At 43.8% G+C, this 12,782-nt stretch overlaps 1 protein-coding gene across 1 annotated transcript in view; it reads right to left on the reverse strand.

Moving 5' to 3' along the window:
• TMBIM1 (transmembrane BAX inhibitor motif containing 1) overlaps nucleotides 1–12,782 on the reverse strand; it is a gene marked incomplete in the record, with an annotated part of 128,651 nt that overhangs the window by 23,898 nt on the left and 91,971 nt on the right.

Below are 12,782 nucleotides of genomic sequence, written 5' to 3' on the forward strand. Positions count from 1 at the left end.
CTTGTCTGGTCATTAGTCTAGGCTTATGACATCATACACAGCTCTCTCTCTCTCACTCTTGTGAGAGTTTGCCAGGAAGGGAGGGGGGATGAGTCATAGGAGGGGGATGAGTCATAAGAGGGGCCAATGAGAACTCCCTTGATAAAGGGTCCCTTGATAAAGTCACGTGACATGTAACGCAACGTGTCGGGAGGAGCCAGTGACCTCATCCGATGTGCATGTTCGTTAGACACAGCAAACGGTGAGAGGAGTGAGATCGCGGTGAGCGACTGATTGGTTCATGAGCTGTTACTTTGTATCTCATGTGAGTGTAAACACTTATGCTTAACAAAGAGAGTACCATAGAGGTTGTGTTCATTGCGCAATGATATTCTTCTTTTTTGGTTACATGAATGCAATACATGACTGGAGGAATCTAAAAACAACCAGCCTGGTGCATCAGAAGTGCAGGGGAGAGACTTACGTTGCAGACAGCTGTCTATTGAATCAATAAGCAACAGTGAACTGTGGTGGTTTTTTCCCTATGCCAACTTACAACTTCTTTTGGACCTTTGTATACATCTTTCCAGGGATTTTTATATAATTATTTTTCTTTGCCCTTAATTTTCAGATGGATATATCTCATGCAGGTTGATATTTATGGTATTGATATCTGCCTTAGGCACATGGTTTTGTATTTCTAATTAGGAAATTATTATTATTATATTATTTTATATTTTATGGTATTTTATGGTATGGCTATTTGCCATAATATTCAATATTTATCACCTAAATAGGAAGTTAATTTTAGGCGCACTATTCATTGGTAGATTTATTTATATATTAGTGATATCAGAACACTTTTTACATGGGTGCAGCTTGATTATTTGGTTATTTCCTATTTTTTCATTCACATTTTTATATATTTCTTCATGTATACAATTTTTTAATTCTTTATAATTTTTCAATAATTTTATATATTTCACATAGTGCACTATTCAAATATAAAACTGTAATTATAAGGAGTTGTGTTATCTGGAAAGGCAGAAGATTGAACATGAATCTTCTTGCAGTGAATTAGGGAAAGCAAAAATATTTTTCCCAGCTCCACACAAGTCTGGACAAGATTTACATTCCAAGAAATTATTATTATTAATTCAATGAAATTATACTTTGTAATCTGTCTTTGTGTAGATCTTTGTCCTTGCTAATAAGTGTAGGGTGGCATCACATGTGCACCACTTATGTTTAAATGGATAAGTAAGCAAAAAGATGGCATCTTTACCCATTTTTTTTTTTTTTTTTAAGTTTTGGATAGAATGGGGAAGGTTAGAAGGAAGGGAGTAACTATAGATTATTGGGCACCATAGAGGGTGGGGCCAAGCCACGCTGTGTCTATGGACACACACAGCCTGCTCGGGAGGGAACCCACACAAGTACCCCCATAGCAAGCGACTTGCTATGGGGGTACTCATCAGGGGGGAGGAGCCAGGAGCACCAGGGGGGACCCCAGAAGAGGAGGATCAGGGCTGCTCTGTGCAAAACCATTACACAGAGCAGGTGTAGAAGAAAAGAGGTTTAACCTTAACCACTTGCCTACCAGGCCAATTCTGACATTTCTCTCCTACATGTAAAAATCATCATTTTTTTTGCTAGAAAATTACATAGAACCCCCCAAACATTATATATGTTTTTTTTAGCAAAGACCCTAGAGAATACAATGGCGGTTGTTGCAACTTTTTATTTCACACAGTATTTGCGCAGGAATTTTTCGAAGGCGTTTTTTGGGAAAAAAACAGTTTTGTGTTAAAAAACAAAAAACAAAACTGTAAAGTTAGCCCAATGTTTTTGCATATTGTGAAAGATGAAGTTACGCCGAGTAAATAGATACCTAACATGTCACGCTTCAAAATTGCACACGCTTGTGGAATGGTGCCAATGTTCGGTACTTAAAAATCCCCATAGGCGACGCTTGAAATTTTTTTACTGGTTACATGTTTTGAGTTACAGAGGAGGTCTAAGGACAAAATGATTGCTCTCGCTCCAACGTTCGCGGCGATACCTCACATGTGTGGTTTGAACACTGTTTTCATATGTGGGCGGGACTTACGTATGCGTTCGCTTCTGAGTGCGAGCACACGGGGACAGCGGCGCTTTAAAAAAATTTTTTTTTTCTTTTATTGTTAATTATATTTTCTTTTTTTAATTTGACACTTTTTTGAAAAAAAAAAAAATTTGATCACTTTTATTCCTATTACAAGGAATGTAAACATCCCTTGTAATAGGAATATGACATGACAGGTCCTCTTAATAGTGAGATATGAGGTCAATAAGACCCCACATCTCACCTCTAGGCTGGGAAGCCTGAAATAAAAGAAAATAAATAAAACTATCACCTTTTTTTTAATGGAGAGGCCAGGCGTGACGTCACAACATCGCGCCCGGCCTCCGATGATCATAACGACTCCGACGACCATCTGGTCCGCCGGAAACCTCTATGATCTACATCCGGCGCCGGCGGATCCGCTCTCCGCCTCACCGATTGTAACGGTGAGTCGGAACAAGCACCGGAGGGCGGCGGGAGGGGGACGTCCCCTCTCGCCTCCCCTAAGAACGATCAAGCGGCGGAACGCCCGCTATGATCATTCCTATGGTGTAGAGATTCGCCGGCTGAAACCGGCAATATCTGAATGATGTCTGTACCTACAGGCATCATTCAGATATACCCGCTCAAAGCCCAGGACGTCATATGACGGTGGGCGGGCGGGAAGTGGTTAAACTACGTAGAGGGTTCTTTCCTGTAAGAGCGGCAAGGATGTGGAATTCCCTTCCACAGGTGGTGGTCTCAGCGGGGAGCATTGATAGCTTCAAGAAACTATTAGATAAGCACCTGAACGACCACAACATACAGGGATATACAATGTAATACTGACATATAATCACACACATAGGTTGGACTTGATGGACTTGTGTCTTTTTTTCGACCTCACCTACTATGTACGGTAACTATGTTTGTTATTTTAATTTTTTTTATTACATTTACAGTCACTATCATTAGTTGTCTGGCTACCTGCTCTGTCATTAGCTCTTTGTTGTTTTTTCAGCTTTTTAGATCTCAAGGCCTTAGCCACAATTATTCTGAATCCCCAATATAAATTTTTTGCTCCCCATCATTTTTTTCGAATCACAAGCCTCAGTCTTATCTTCGGTTACAATGGAAGAGAAATGCTGGGATTTTTGTCCGCATTCAGCACAAAGGGGTTCATTTCTGTCTGGCGGGCTGTAGCAAAAGATCCCGGGACAATAAATCAATAAATCTACACTGCTAAAGCTAGCCATACACAGTAAGATTTCTTATGGGGCTTAATGAGAGAAATCTATTCCCCAATCCAGGCTATACAGTGTGGATGGAGGGAATGTTCCCTTCCGGCTACGGTATTCTGACTCCCTGTGGCTGTCAGGCTACCAAACAATAACCGCATCTGATTGCATGCAGCCGCTGTTTGCCTGACAAATTTTCTCCCAGCTCCTCTGATTTTTAGGTTGAAGGATGTTGGGGCGGAAGGTGGCCAAACAGGGCGGAGGAGGGGACATCCCCCCCACTGCCACTGCTCACTAGTGTTTCTTAGGCTTAGCGTTTTCATCGGCAAACCCGAGAAATCATCCATCGGTGCAGCCGGGTGGCCACAGAGGCTACCAGAGACCAGATCACCTCTGATCACCTCTATGGCCTTGGAGGACTGGAGCGACATTCATGGCGTCACCAGGGCTAGTGCAAGGATTTTTAACCTAGGGGAAACCTCATTTTGCCCCCCCCCAGCTCCACCCCCTTTGCCCTGCCCATGTATACCCCACCTTTTTAATGAAGTAGCCATCAAATGCAGCCCACCAGCACCCATCAAATGCAGCCTCACCAACTCCTATCAAATGCACTCATTAATGCAGCCTAGCAGTGCCCATCAATGAATATTTGCTTGCTTCCGTTCATTTGGGAGTTGGGACACAGACACAGTCCTCCGCCGCTGCTGCGCCTCTGACACTATGTGCGAACGGAGCGGCGGCTGCCTGCTGATGCTGAGACTTAGTTGCTTGCTGCAGAGAGAAGAGAGTAGAGACACCAGTGGCCGGGCACCCTAGGCAGCAGTGCGCCCTAGGCGGCTGCCTAGTTTGCCTAGTGGTAGCACAGACCCTGGGCATCACTTCTAGGGCGGAAGTAAAGAAAAGTTTTTTAAAGCAAAAGATCACTTATTTTTTTTAAGGTAAAGAAGAGATTTGGGGGGATCTCTCCATAAAGAGGATCTGTCACCCTTATTTCTATTACAAGGGATGATTGCTTGTGATAGGAATAAAAGTGATAAAAAAAAATTAAAGAGACAGTGTAAATAAAATAAAAATAAACTAAAGAAAAAGAAAAGGCCTGGTTTTCAAGTGGGTAATGCATTATTTAAGCATTTCTCTAGAATTGACAAACTCATTATATATTCCTGTAGTAAAACGTTAATAACATATTATTATTTTTGGTTAGGGTCCTAGGCAGCCTGTAGATCGCAATCTACCAGTAGATCTCGGTCTGGGCTTGCTGACCCGCCATTTCAGAGCATCAAACAGAGTGCAGTGCAGAGGGACTCCTTGTAAAGTTGGAGATGTAGTAGGGAGAAAGAGCCGCATAAGCTGATGCCTCCTCTGTAGTGCCGGCTCCTGTCCCATGCGGAGCGATACCAACTGCACTCCACCTCTTATCCCGGCTAGAGGTCTCCAGAGTGTTGCCAGCAGCAGGAAAGAAGAGATCTTCAGGTCAGTGGGAAGCAATACACCGGGCATAATAGTATAGGGCTGCTTTCACAGTGATGTGCTGCGGTTTACCCACACAGTGGGTGCAGTGTACCTGCAGCTTTTCATATGGGTTTGCTGCACTTAGCCACAGACTTCTATTATATCCAGTGGGTTTGTTGCACTTTCTGAATGCACACCAAAACTCCTGAATGTACAGTGGGAGTTTTGGTGCGCTTTCAGATACTGCACCACCCCTGCAGGATATAATAGAAGTCTTTGGGAAAGCACAACTTACCCTGTGGCGCAGGTAAACCGCAGCACATCAGTGTGAAAGGAGCCTTTTAGGGGGCTCAGAACAAAAAGGGTTCTTTTATATTTGCAGTTTAGGAGGTGGTAAAACCCCTTAGTTTTTATCACCCCCCCCCCGACCCAACCGCACACCTTTTAGCTGCAGTGGCCAGAGGTACACATGTTGCAGCCGTAGTAGGAGTTACACGCCCTGTCATGGTTGGTGGGCATAGCACCTGCCAAGCATGACGTATTCAAGTGAATGAGGCCACTCTGCAAATGTCCTGCAACCTTGTGCAGCACAGGAAACAAGGGGTTAAAGCAGGCAGCTTTAATCCCTTGGATCCCACAGAAGCATGCAGTTGCGGGGCCCTTGCAGAGTGGCCCCATTTACTTGAATGGGTCATGAATGGCAGGCAGTAGCACTCACCAAAAGCAATAGGGGGCTTAATTCCTGCTGCAGCATGTGTACACCTTTGGCTGCTGCCTCAGCATCTAAAGGGATTGGAGGCGGCAAACTCGCGACTCAACCACAGGGTTTTACTACCCCCCCCGCCCCAACTCTATGTATGAACGAGCTCTAAGGGTACCGCTGCCAAATGCAACTTAGAGCTCATTCACAAGTGCAGCAGGCACTGCTGCTCCTCTGAAAAGCGATCTCAGTGTGTTTGAACAGGTGGTGATTTAAACCCATGATTGCCATGTAATGAATGCGATTGTGACCCAGCAGTACGGCAATTAGAGGTTTCAATCAGGGGTGAGGAGGCGACATTGTGCCCGGTGATCTTTGACTTTTCCTACATTGTTCAGGTAGATCTCCAGCTCTTTACCCACCTCAATACCGGGGACTTTCACCCTCTTCCTGCCCAGGCCATTTTTCAGCTTTCAGCGCTGTCACACCTTGAATGACAATTGCGCGGTCATGCTACACTGTACCCAAATGAAATTTTCTTCACACAAAAAGAGCTTTCTTTTGGTGATATTTAATCACTCACTGCTAATTTTTTTATTTTTTTACAAAAAATTTTAAAAAAGAAAAAAGTTTTTTTCTTAGTTTCTGTTAATAAATTTTGTAAATAAGTAATTATTCTCCTTCACCAATGTGAGCTGATGAGGCTGCACTGATCGGCTTCACTTATGGGGACTGTCGAGGTGACACTTATGGGCACTAATTAGGTGGCACTGATGGGCACTGATAGGCGGCACGGATAGGTGGGATTGATGGGTGGCACTGATAGGTGGCACTGATAGCCAGCACTGACTTGCATTACTAATGGGCACTAATTGCTGGCACTTCTGGTGCTTTATTGTAATCAAGGCACTGATGATCACTGCCCTGATTAAATCTCTTGCTGTCCCCCGCGAGGAGATGCCGCTGCTTGACTCAGTGTGAGGCGATGAGAGCCGCTTCCGTACATGTGACTGGCTGTGATTGGCTCTTTACAGAGATCAGGGTCGTGCCATGCGATCGCCACACTGCGCGCCCCCATGGGCACGGCTGTTTGGGTGCGCCATTATATGACGTCCGCCCAGAACAAGAGCCGCTCCGTCCCTCTGTCATTTGACGGTGGGTGGGCGACAAGTGGTTAAGATTGCCTACCCCTGATTTATGGTATTAAGGTTTGAACATGCACTAAAGTCACAGATTTAGCCATTGTGATACAGTGCCTTGAAAAAGTATTCATACCCCTTGCAATTTAACACATTTTTTCATGTTACAACCAAAATCGTAAATGTATTTTATTGGAATTTTATGTGATAGACCAACGTAAAGTGGCACATAATTGTGAAGTGGAAGGAAAATGATAAATGGTTTTCAAAATGTATTACAAATAAATATGTGAAAAGTGTGGGGTACATTTGTATGGCGCCCCCCGGAGTCAATACTTTGTAGAACCGTCTTTCACTGCAATTACAGCTGCAAGTCTTTTTTGGGGATGTCTCTACCAGCTTTGCCCATCTAGAGAGGGACATTTTTGCCCATTCTTCTTTACAAAATATCTCAAGCTCTGTCAGATTGGATGGAGAACGTCTGTGAACAGCAATTTCCGAGTCTTGCCACATATTCTCAATTGGATTTAGGTCTGGACTTTGACTGGGCCATTCTAACACATGAATATGCTTTGATCTAAACCATTCCATTGTAGCTCTGGCTGTATGTTTAGGGTCGTTGTCCTGTTGGAAGGTGAACCTCCGCCCCAGTCTCAAGTATTTTGCAGACTCCAACAGGTTTTCTTCTAAGATTGTCCTGTATTTGGCTCCATCCATCTTACCATCAACTCTGACCAGCTTCCCTGTCCCTGCTGAAGAAAAGCATCCCCACAACATGATGCCGCCACCACCATGTTTCACAGTGGGGATGGTGTGTTCAGGGTGATGTGCAGTGTTAGTTTTTTGCCACACATAGCATTTTGCTTTTAGGCCAAAAGGTTCAATTTTGGTCTCATCTGACCAGAGCACCTTCTTCCACATGTTTGCTGTGTCCCCCACATGGCTTCTGAGAAACTGCAAACAGGACTTCTTATGATTTTCTTTCACCAATGTCTTTCTTCTTGTCACTCTTCCATAAAGGTCAGATTTGTGGAGAACACGACTAATAGTTGTCCTGTGGACAGATTCTCCCACCTGAGCTGTGGATCTCTGCAGCTCCTCCAGAGTTACCATGGACCTCTTGGCTGCTTCTCTGATGAATGTTCTCCTTGCCCGGCCGGTCAGTTTAGGTGGACAGCCATGTCTTGGTAGGTTTGCAGTTGTGCCATACTCTTTCCATTTTCTGATGATGGATTGAACAGAGCTCTGTGAGATGTTCAAATCTTGGGATATTTTTTTATAACCCAACCCTGCTTTACACTTCTCCACAACTTTATCCCTGACCTGTCTGGTGTGTTCCCTGCCCTTCATGATGCTGTTTTGTTCACTAAGGTTCTCTAACAAATCTCTGAGGGCTTCACAGGACAGCTGTATTTATACTGAGATTAAATTACACACAGGTTAGTATTTACTAAGTAGGTGATTTATGAAGGCAATTGGTTCCACTAGATTTTAGTTAGGGGAATCAGAGTAAAGGGGGCTGAATACAAATGCCCCCCCCCCCACACTTTTCACATATTTATTTGTAAAGAATTTTGAAAACCATTTATCATTTTCCTTCCACTTCACAATTATGTGCCACTTTGTGTTGGTCTATCACAGGGATATGCAATTAGCGGACCTCCAGCTGTTGCAAAACTACAAGTCCCATCTGCCTCTGGGTGTCATGCTTGTGGCTGTCAGAGTCTTGCTATGCCTCATGGGACTTGTAGTTCGGCTGGAGGTCCACTAATTGCATATCCCTGGTCTATCACATAAAATCCCTATAAAATACATTTACGTTTTTGGTTGTAACATGACAAAATGTGGAAAATTTCAAAGAGTATAAATACTTTTTTAATGCACTGTATATAACCAGTGTTAATTTTGATGTCAAATTTCGATTTAGTTTTAGTCATATTCTTTTGACTGAAATGCCATTTTAATTTTAGTTGTATTTTAGCTGACTAAAAAAGTGTTAATTTAATTGATGAAAATATTTTAGTCGACGAAATTAACGCTGCTAGGAAGACATTTCCTTCAACATCACCATATTGTGACAAGACAATGCAGAGTCCTGGACCTTTCTGCCTCTTAGTCCCATATAAGAAAATCCTATTAGTTATTCCCTTGTGGAGAGGAGTGTATGCTAGCGATTGTCTAGGGATGTATCCGTCCCATCCATGGAGGGTTGAGGCGGGTATTTTTGGAAGTTTAGTTCCAATTTAAAGTGTAGCTAAAGGCAAAACTTTTTTTTTTTTTTTCATTTTGGATAGAGTGGGAGGGTTATAACCCCTGTCAGATTTTTTTTCTTTACCACCTGTGTCCCATTGGGGGGGGGTTTCCCTATGACTTCCTGTCCCATAGCCAAAACAGGAAGGGAGAGGAAATCTCTCCAAGGAGAGGGAATCCTGGAGTGTCATCAGAACTGGTGTCCCCATTGAAAGATTTCCTCTATTACTTTTCTGGGGGACAACCCAAAATTTGGGATTTTCTTTTACGTTCACTTTCGATCATAAAAAGTAAACAGGACAAATAGAGAGGGAGGCATCTCCCTAACGGGGGGGCACCGACAGCAATAAACACCTACAGTAGCAGGTGAAATACATCCAAAATGAAAACAAAAAAAGTTTTGCCTTTAGTTACACTTTAATGTCCTTTTTTTTCTGCAGTTGCAAATATAGCCACAGGGTGTCACTAGCCGACGCTTCAGCCTTGCGTCCTGGCGTGGCGTTCTTGAAGGCGTTCTCTCCTTGTATAAACCTTTTGGCTACGTGTGCCACACCCTCCTTTCCTGTTTGTTGATATTTTTTTGAGATGGTGTATGGTTAGCGATATCAGTGACGTCACCTCGAGTGTCCGCCGGGAGAGACCAGATGAGCGACTTCTGTTGGGAAGTCCCAGAGATTAACTAATTACTGACAATTATTAACTGTAATAGTAGAAGAGGATCGGATGGGGGGGCAGCGAGTAAACATCAACCATCGGGTGTCTGAGGAGCAATTACAAGGGACGAGGATGAGAGGGGTTATAATATGTAGAAGTGACGAGAATGTGGGGGATTAAAGGGTCACCCCAAACAAAGCTAAGCTTTTTTTTTTTTTTTCTGGAATGCCGATAGGTTGGATCACCGGATGGATGGACACATTACAATCTGAACCTACAAACCACTCATTTTAGCTGAACATAAATGTGCAAGAAAACTTCACTCTGGATCGAAGCCAGTTGTAAACCCAGCAACACACAATCTCTTCCAATCTGTTATCCTGAGATATTTATAAATATATTTTGGGACTCTATTCATGAAATCCATGTGCTGAGTTCACGGGTCTGTACACCCGCTGTGCCCATTATGAGGGATTCCCACCATCACTGTGCTGAGTTCCCCGGACTATACACCTGCTGTGCCCAGTATGAGGGGTTCCCACCATCCCTGTGCTGAGTTCCCGGGTCTGCACACCTGTTGTGCCCATTATGAGGGGTTCCCACCATCCCTTGGTTGAGTTCCTGGGTCTGCACACCCGCTGTGCCCATTATGAGGGGTTCCCACCATCACTGTGCTGAGTTCCTGGGTCTGTACACCCGCTGTGCCCAGTATGAGAGGTTCCCACCATCACTGTGCTGAGTTCCTGGGTCTGTACACCCGCTGTGCCCAGTATGAGAGGTTCCCACCATCCCTGTGCTGAGTTCCAGGGTCTGCACACCAGCTATCACCATTATGAGGGGTTCTCACCATCCCTGTGCTGAGTTCCTGGGTCTGTACATAAGCTGTGCCCATTATGAGGGGTTCCCACCATCCCTGTGCCGAGTTCCTGGGTCTGTACACCTGCAGTGCCCATTATGAGGGGTTTCCACCATCCCTTGGTTGAGTTCCTGGGTCTGTACATAAGCTGTGTCCATTATGAGGGGTTACCACCATCCCTGTGCTGAGTTCCCAGGTCTGTACACCTGCAGTGCCCATTATGAGGGGTTCCCACCATCCCTGTGCATCGCATACTAGCACAATATGTTAGACTTACCCGAGAACTAAGCCCTCCAGCATCGCAATGTCATCTCCGAGAAGGCTGACATCTTCCCCAGGTCTTCCTTCCCAGTTTCTGGCCTCCAGCTACATGAGTGGCCGGGGGAGAGTTTCCGTCATGAGCTCTGAAGGTCCAGCACTGTAAGCCGGACCTTCAGAGAACATGCGCCGGTGATGTCATCAGCTGCAAACACTCTGAATATCTCCTAAACTGTGCAAGTTTTAGGAGATATTCACAGTACCTACAGGTGAGCCTTATTATAGGCTTGCCTGCAGGTACAAGTGGTAGTACAGAATTTACTACCACTTTAAGTGGCCTCCATAGATTCCTGACCTCAACCCTACTGAACACCTTTGGGATGAATGGGAATGCCAGTTGTGAGCTGGGTCTTCTCATCCAACATCAGTACCTAACCTCACAAACGCTTTTTTGGCTCAATGGGCCCAAATTCCCACACTCCTAAATATTGCGGAAAGTCTTCCTAGAACACTAGAGGCTGTTAAGGATCAGAGGATGGGTGGGGGGCAACTCCATATTTATGCAAATTATTTTGGAATGGGATGTCCAACAAGCTATATATATATATATATATATATATATATATATATATATATATATATATATATATATATGTGTGTGTGTGTGTGTGTGTGTGATGGTCATGGTGCCCACAAGCCTTATAGAGATATGTTTTGCTCTGAATACTAGGCCCTCTATTTTGCAGGGCCCCAGATCAGCGCCTACATCAGGGGTGTCAAACCTTTTGAAGAGCAAGGCCCACCTAATCGAGTTGGTCGCGGGCCACAATGAGCAAAGTGGGTGGATGACAGGTCCGTGTCCGCTCTGCATATGTAGAACAGACACAGACACAACCCGCTCTACTCTATGGGCCCTCTGGATCCACCCAGATGGAAGGGGACGGATCCCCTTCTGTTTTTTTTTTGTGTTTTTTTTTTAGCAGATTGGATTGGAGGTTGGCGGTTGTTAACGGAATGTGTTAGTTTACATCTACCGCTCTATAGAGGTGAATAGAGGATCAGATTGGGTCGGACCAATCTTGTGAAAAGGGCCTAAAGCCTCGTACACACGATCGGATTGTTGGCCAACAAAACCGTGGATTTTTGTCTGAAGGGCATTGGCCCAAACCTGTCTTGCATACACACGGCCACACAATTGTTGGCCAACAATTACAAACGTAGTGGCGTACTACATGGTTTTTCAGCACTTTAGCGCCACCCTTTGCGCTCCTTCTATTAATTTCGTGTTAGTAGAAGTTTGGTGAGTGTTGAATCGCGCTTTTCATTTTCGCTTTTCAGTTCGTTTCTGAACGGCCGTTCGTCAACCAGCCATGTTGCAGAATCGGAGGAGATAACGTGTTATTTATTATTGGCCTTGGAGTTATTGCTTTGACATTATTTTTTTCTAGTTGAATAATAATGATTTGATTTGGTATATTTTCTATATTTTTGGATGCATAGAATGCACTTTTTGGTTAAGTTATATTGGCAGATAGCATGTCTAATTTTTTTGTTTTCTTTTTTTAATGCACAATAAAAAATTGTGTAGAATAATACTTGGCTATGTGTTTTACTTCAAATGAAAGTTTGGGAGTCGGCAGTTACATTAAAAAAAATACAATGTAAAATTGACAAGGGACCCCAACATAGTTGTATCTTTGATCTTAAAAACTACGGGATAATGGTGTTGTGGTAATTTGCCCAAATTAAAAAAACAAAACATAATAATATTATTCTTGATATCACTAGAAAAAAAAAAAAGCCTTTGAAAATTAGTTTGCATAACTCCATCAGTATCACCAGCAAAGCAGCTTCATTATTATTTCATTAAAGAAGAAGAGAATTGTGCGCTGCATTTGGAGATTTCATAATTTTCTGCGTCACGAATGTTAATTCTCCATTATAAACGCTAGTTTACAAGACCGGCCGCTTCCGGCTCATCTTTGCTTCCAAGCATGCGTGTTTGTACTGTGGACTTTTGTCCGATGGACTTGTGTACACACACTCGGAAGATCTGACAACAGACATTTGGTCTCGGAAAATTTGAAATCCCTCCATCCCACATTTGTTGGCGGAAAGTCTGACAACTATTGTCCGATGGAGCGTACACACAACAACAGCCTGTCGTCACACA

This window comes from Aquarana catesbeiana, linkage group LG06 (genome assembly GCF_042186555.1).
Source record: "Aquarana catesbeiana isolate 2022-GZ linkage group LG06, ASM4218655v1, whole genome shotgun sequence".
NCBI classification, from domain to species: domain Eukaryota; kingdom Metazoa; phylum Chordata; class Amphibia; order Anura; family Ranidae; genus Aquarana; species Aquarana catesbeiana.